The sequence below is a fragment of the Capsicum annuum genome, chromosome 10, assembly GCF_002878395.1.
Source record: "Capsicum annuum cultivar UCD-10X-F1 chromosome 10, UCD10Xv1.1, whole genome shotgun sequence".
Taxonomy (NCBI): domain Eukaryota; kingdom Viridiplantae; phylum Streptophyta; class Magnoliopsida; order Solanales; family Solanaceae; genus Capsicum; species Capsicum annuum.
The window spans coordinates 54,752,591-54,759,031 of NC_061120.1; the positions used below are offsets into that span (position 1 = coordinate 54,752,591).

A 6,441-nucleotide genomic window follows, 5' to 3' on the forward strand; every position below is an offset into this window, starting at 1 on the left:
ATCCATAATAGACATTCTTAGGTACCAGTGGGAAACTTTGAGGGTGTTTATGTTAAATTGTTTACTTGGGTTGTAGGGGTTTATTACCTTTTTATTGGGAGAGATGATTCTTATTTTAATTTGCGGATTATTGTGGGTTTGAAATTAAATCCGAAATCAATTATTGTAAGGGAATTCTTCTTGTTTGATTGTTTGTGGTGTATACCGGAGTTAGAGAGGAAGTTTGAATACCCGAATCACCATTGTTGGATGGGTTAGAATTTGAATGTGTCTGTGCTTGAGACAAATGGGGACTTGGGGACAATGACTAGTTTATGATGACTGGAAGCCCTTTCATTATTTTCAAAAGTCTTTTGTGATATGCGAAAAGGCACCCCATGTTTTCCAAAGACAGCAAAGTGTCAAGGTTTACCGAATCTTGCGAGCTCAGTTAGGCTCGCATAACTCTTTGGCGATGCATAAAAATATTCCCCGTAAGTTTTTCAAGATCATTCGGGCTCAAATAACTCTTTAACAATGTGCAAAAGTGGTCACCCTCATTGCGAAACTTTCCTCAAGACAAGTTGTATGTCTACTACCTTTTGCAATGGCACAGCCTGCTTGTATAACTCTACTGTTTTTCACAGAAAAGAAATGTGATGCATATTCTCCTATTATGTTTTAACTTAACCATGTGTCTGGCTACTACTTGATTCATCATGCAGATATAACACCAAAGAAACCTACTCCTTCTGTTACATCCTCCAAGTCAAAAGCTCTTCTTTCCTCCAAATCTCAATAAGAAAAAGAGGTTGTTATCCCAAGTGTAGTAATCCTATTTAAGTTGCCCAAAATAAAATCAAACAAACTTATAGTTGAATTGATCAGGGCAGTCCCCTCAAAGGAATCCATCCCTTATATCTTATTTTGAGGACAAAAATAAATAATATTCTAGTACCACTTCTTCTTGGTAATCAATACTATTTGACAAGGATGAAGGAGCATGTACTCCAATATATTTACTTTCCTATTTTCCTACAGTTGTACCAGCAAACTGAAAATGCCCTGAAGTTCATTCTAAGCTAATTATTGTCCCAAATCCCTTGCCAATTCCCTGATTACTCAATAGGTTAAGCCCGGGTGGCAGAATCATCCTTAAAGAGAAGAGTTGTCGAGTGATGGTTTGATTGCTCAATATTCGTCAATTAGTGCAAAACTCAAGCAGAGGCGGAGCCAGCCCTCTTTAGAGGGTTCGTCCGAACCCCTTTCGACGAAAAAATATACTATTTATACATGATTAAAATTATTTTTTATGTAATTACTTTTTTTGAACCCCTTACTTAAAATCCTGGCTCCGCCTCTGAACTCAAGTAGCATTAGTTTGAGAGATTTACCAAACCTCGTCAAAACTATGTCTTATCTTGGATGTTGGAGTTTTACGAAGTCTTTAAGGCCCTATTACCCGGAAAAAGAATGAAGAAGCAAACTCAGGTGGAGAAAGATGTTATGATGGTTAGACGAATAATAATCGAGTGTGACTAGAGAACAACCAACATAGTGCTTGGATGTACGCACATCAGTGATCACTACTACTCTTAGAGATTGAGGGATGATTTTGATTCTCAGCGAGTTTGGTTAGATCCATTATTGAGTTCTGACATACCTCTATGGACAGCAATACGAGTAAACATTGAAAAGAAGAATTTGAGCATCGAGGCTCGTCTGTGGCTGGGCTTTGTTAGCATCTAGTTCATACCTTCTCAAAATAAAATTGTGATTTAGCATCCCAAGGTATTGCTTTTGGGTTGTATTGCTAGCAAATCAAGGCTAAACCTAAGGATTATTATCCAGCCTGAAATGGCCAACCAAGAACAACAGGAGCAGACTTCTTTACCATTTAAATGCTTGATCATGGATCTTTATCACAGGTCCAATGTCTCATTCAAGCCTAATTGGGATCTAGAGATTAAAACTTTCACAACTTATAAATTTGTAGTTCTTGGTTGACTATGAGAGAGAAATGAATAAGAAGAAGAAAGAGGTATGGGAAGTCTTCCTAGGTAGTTGATGTACAGACTCTTGAGGCCACTTATACCCAAGCTATTTTGGTTTGTAATACTTTGAGAGAGACTGTTGCACCCACCACAGTCTCCTCTTCAGTGTCACCTTCAGTTGCAGCAACACCTGTCCAACCTTCTTTGACCTATGTGAGTTTGATAAAAATGGTCAACATAGCATAATCTATTGACACTAGGTCTTCTAGGTTGGAGGCATGGATTCTTGATCTGATTCAGGTTACCTTGGTTCCTTTTCAAGAAGAATATCAGATTGTAGTGAGACTTTGCAGGGTTATGGTAATTTGTGGAGTGCTTTAGTTAAGCATGTTCCTCAAAATGGCCTCAAGGAGAAGAATGCTACGGGAAGTGTGGATTGGTCAGCTGTGCAAGTTAACATTACTTGTTTAAGAGTTCATGTAGACCAATTGATGTCCACAGATTTTGATACTTTACTGGTTACACCACTCCATGTTCTCCATGTTGTTTCTCGACCCCCTACAGAGCTTAGTCTGATGAGTTTAGTTGCTTCAGTTCCCGAGTTGTGATAGCCCTGGAGAAAGGCACAGGTGAGGATGATTATAAGGAAGAGGATCTTGGAGAGAAGGAAGATAAGGTTATTAAGGAGATACACAGCACGTCTTTGATGATCTTTAGGACCTCGAGGATGTTGTTTTCATCTCCACGCTCGAGTGGTCTTATGGGAGAGATTATTATGGAGGGGTCTAGCAGGTCCAAAACCAATTGAGACATTTTCCATGGATACTGTCCCATCCATTACACTCTCGGTGCCTTCCACTTTTTTAATTACTTTACGCTCTCTATTAATATAGATAATATAACCGCTCTCTATTAATATAGATATTAATATAGATAATATAACCGACATATACATAACATTCTGTATATATGTTGAAATTTTTATAATATATTTAGAGAGTTAAAATTTTTTGTAATATTGAAAACATAAATGGTGTATTTGTATAATTTCTATTTTTATAATTGGGGTGGGGTGTATTCAATCCTTTTGATGTGTATTATTCAGACTGGGTAGTAATGGCACGTGCTTAACACAGGCCCAACATTGAAATATTTTCTTAGCTACAAGACATACATTAGTTACATGTAGATATTACATGGTTGACAAGCGATAATTGTTTACATCCATTACATTATTTACATCACATAACATGCTATACTATTTACATCTTAGAAATGGAATTTGTAGCTTCTTGGCGGCATCTAGCAAGAGGTACCTAGACAGTTGCAAAATATCAGTTGTTAATGTTCGTCTTTTGGAGCGATAAAAGAGAAATGAGAGGCTATAGACAAATAAGATTCTCGACAAATTTAGCAATCCATAGTTATCACATACAATAGTTATCACATACAAGAAATCATATAATAAGAGATAAAGAGGTTTAGGAAGATTACATATGGCAGCCACCGTCTTTCTAATCTGAATCGTCCTCTTTACACATCTAATATATCTATCAATGTCACCCAAACATATTTTACTACCCTTTCAGTAACATAGACATTCCCCTATATAATGAGACGAGAATTAGATATGCTAAAATATGCCGCTATCTAAAGTAACCTTGTCGGGGGCTCATAAAATGTATGAACATTAAACTATTGAACATTCTAAGAAGAACAGCGGACAAAGATCAACATTGAGCGCATCACGAGTGAAAGCGCTAAAAATATACAAATAACCTGAAATGATGAGCATTCTCCAATAAGCTAACCAGCATATCAATTCCTCTAGGTATAATTTCTAAAAATTTCATACCACTGAAATGTATTTCAAAAAGAGATTTTTTAAAAAAAACTTACCATTATGCATCCTTTGATCTGATGTTCTGATAATTTTTTGGTTCCCCTTCAGTATTCTCAAATTAAAACTTGTCCAAGAAATCTTTCCCATTCTCCGCACCTTTTTTCATTCTTCCTTGATAAATATAGACGTGATTTCCACGACCTTTCTCATGTCTCGCTTCATCTTTTTCCTCAAACTTTGTAGATTACACTTTATAAGATACGGAAATAAAGCAGAAACGTACCCTTCATGACATTGAAGAACTTCGAGGCCTCCTCAAACTCTAGATCAGCTAAGTCTTTAGACAAACTCAAATCCCCTAGCATATTAAATGATGCTAGGAACACAAAATGTGTTACCTCAGTCCCACTTTCTTTTCCAGTTGAATGTGTTATTTTCTCTATCCATTTTAACATATTATCCACACATTTTCACCTTACTGACTGTTTCAGTAATCCTGTTGTGTACAAGTATTTTCACAATGTACACACTCCTTTGAAAGTTCTAATAATGGTCATATCAGGATGCAGATAAAGCATTAATAGTTGAGGCAATCAAATACACTAAAACATACTCAACATAATCCCATAAAATAGAGTCTGAAGAGAATAGAGCAAAAAAAGATGTAATAAAAATACAAGAGACAATAAATAGTAACAAAAACAACAAATAGTACATCAGAGAATATGATACAATAGCAACATACCCAACGTTGTTTCATAAAATGGATTTTGAAGAGATAGAGTGTCTGCAAACAATACATCTTTACCATAGGTGAGGTAGAGATGTTATTTTCTATAGAAACTTGATTCAAGACAATAACAGGATAAAAAAGATGTAATGAAAATACAAGAGACAATAAATAATAACAAAAACAACAATAGTAGCAGACAACACGCAGATGCTCTCAAATACAACAGCAACATACCGAACGTAGTTCTATAAAATGGAGTTTGAAGATTATTAGTGTGTGGAAACAATACTTTTGAAGATAATAGAGTGTGTAAACAATACCTCTATCCCATAGGTGAGGTAGAGATGTTATTTTCTATAAAAACCCAGTTCAAGACAATAACAAGCTAAAAAAGACATAAGTAAAATGCAAAGACAATAGATAGTAATAAAAACAACACATAATAGCAGGCAGTATGCACATGCACTCAAATACAACAACATATCCAACGCACTCTCATAAAATAGAGTCCGAAGAAAATATAGTGTATGCAATAGTACCTCTATCTCATAAGTGATATAGAGATGTTATTTCACATAAAAATCCGATTCAAGGCAATAACATTGCTAAAAAAGGCGTAAAAAAATACAAGATAGTACAATAGATAGTAACAACATACCCAACTTAGCCCCATAAAATGGAGTCTAAAGGGAATAGAGTGTAAGATTCGCAAGTTAAACTCATTGCATATGAAGAACAAAATTGACAAACCCAGAAGCTTGATGTACTCAAAGTAACATAAATCTTTTTTCCTTTCTCTTTTCTTTTCAAATAATGAAATTTAACTTTTCAACTCAAGCATCTTTGAAATGCTAAACCGGAGATCCAAAACACAAAATAGATGAAACCAATTAAAGCATCAGCAGAGCAAAATTAAAATTGAAGATGAAAATAAAGCAAAAACATGAAAAAATTGATGCAAGATTACATAGACCAATCTTTTCCCCCAATTTAGATGTTGAAATCAAGAAAACTCAGCAAATACCATCTTGAAAATGCAAAATTGAACAGCAAAAATACAAAATAATAAAATAAAAATTGGAATTACAACCACCACATTTCACATAAAGAAATTTCATAACTTTAGTTGGAAGAAAAGAAATCGACCAAGAAACTCTACTATTGTTCTTTCTCTGTTCCTTTAAGAAGCTATTACCTCATAAAAATTAAGGGAAAATCCATGAAATTTACTGAATCTGATAGCATAGATTTGAAATGAGAAGCAGAGAAACAAAAGTCTGCTAGAAAGGATTGTCCATGAAAGAACATTAAAGCATTGAACTCCAAAAAGAACTGAGAACTTTGTATAATAAAGAAGGAAATAATCCAGAAGATGTTGGGGGGAATGTGGCAGCTCACCATAAAAGACACGTAAGTGACATAGGTTTAAAGTCTGAAATGGCAGCTCACTATAAAAGACACGTAAGTGACATGAGTTTAAAGTCTGAAATAGATCATAATTTTTATTGACTGCCAAGCAGTTTAAAATTTAACCATTTTCTAATATAGTTGTAATATTCTATTTTGGGTCTGTATTAATGCATGTAATGGACATATGAGATATTCATTTTGATTTTTATGTGATGATATGTGGTGATGTGACTTAGTTTGTTTTCCATAGATATTGTGAAATTGTTTGTTTAATTTTTAAATTATAGGTTTTTTAGTTTGATTCGATTAGACTCTATTTGTGTTGGGCTCGAGTGATAGATGCTTGCAAGAGAATGTTTTAACTCAAAGGTTACTCTTTTGGAGAGCCCCACATGAATGGAGCTTTAAAAGTGTTTTCTTGATGAAAAATGTGACCATTGTTAGAATTTTTTGTTGGTTGAGTTGAGATATTTGGATACTCA

The 6,441-nt window shown here is 34.7% G+C and overlaps 1 long non-coding RNA gene across 1 annotated transcript; it reads right to left on the reverse strand.

Moving 5' to 3' along the window:
- Nucleotides 1–3,048: 3,048 nt before the first annotated feature.
- On the reverse strand, nt 3,049–6,123 carry LOC107845714. The gene is made up of 2 exons (XR_001666957.2): nt 3,873–6,123; nt 3,049–3,289 (listed from the first exon to the last, which is right to left on the reverse strand). It is a non-coding gene; the product is annotated as an uncharacterized LOC107845714 (long non-coding RNA).
- Nucleotides 6,124–6,441: the final 318 nt, after the last annotated feature.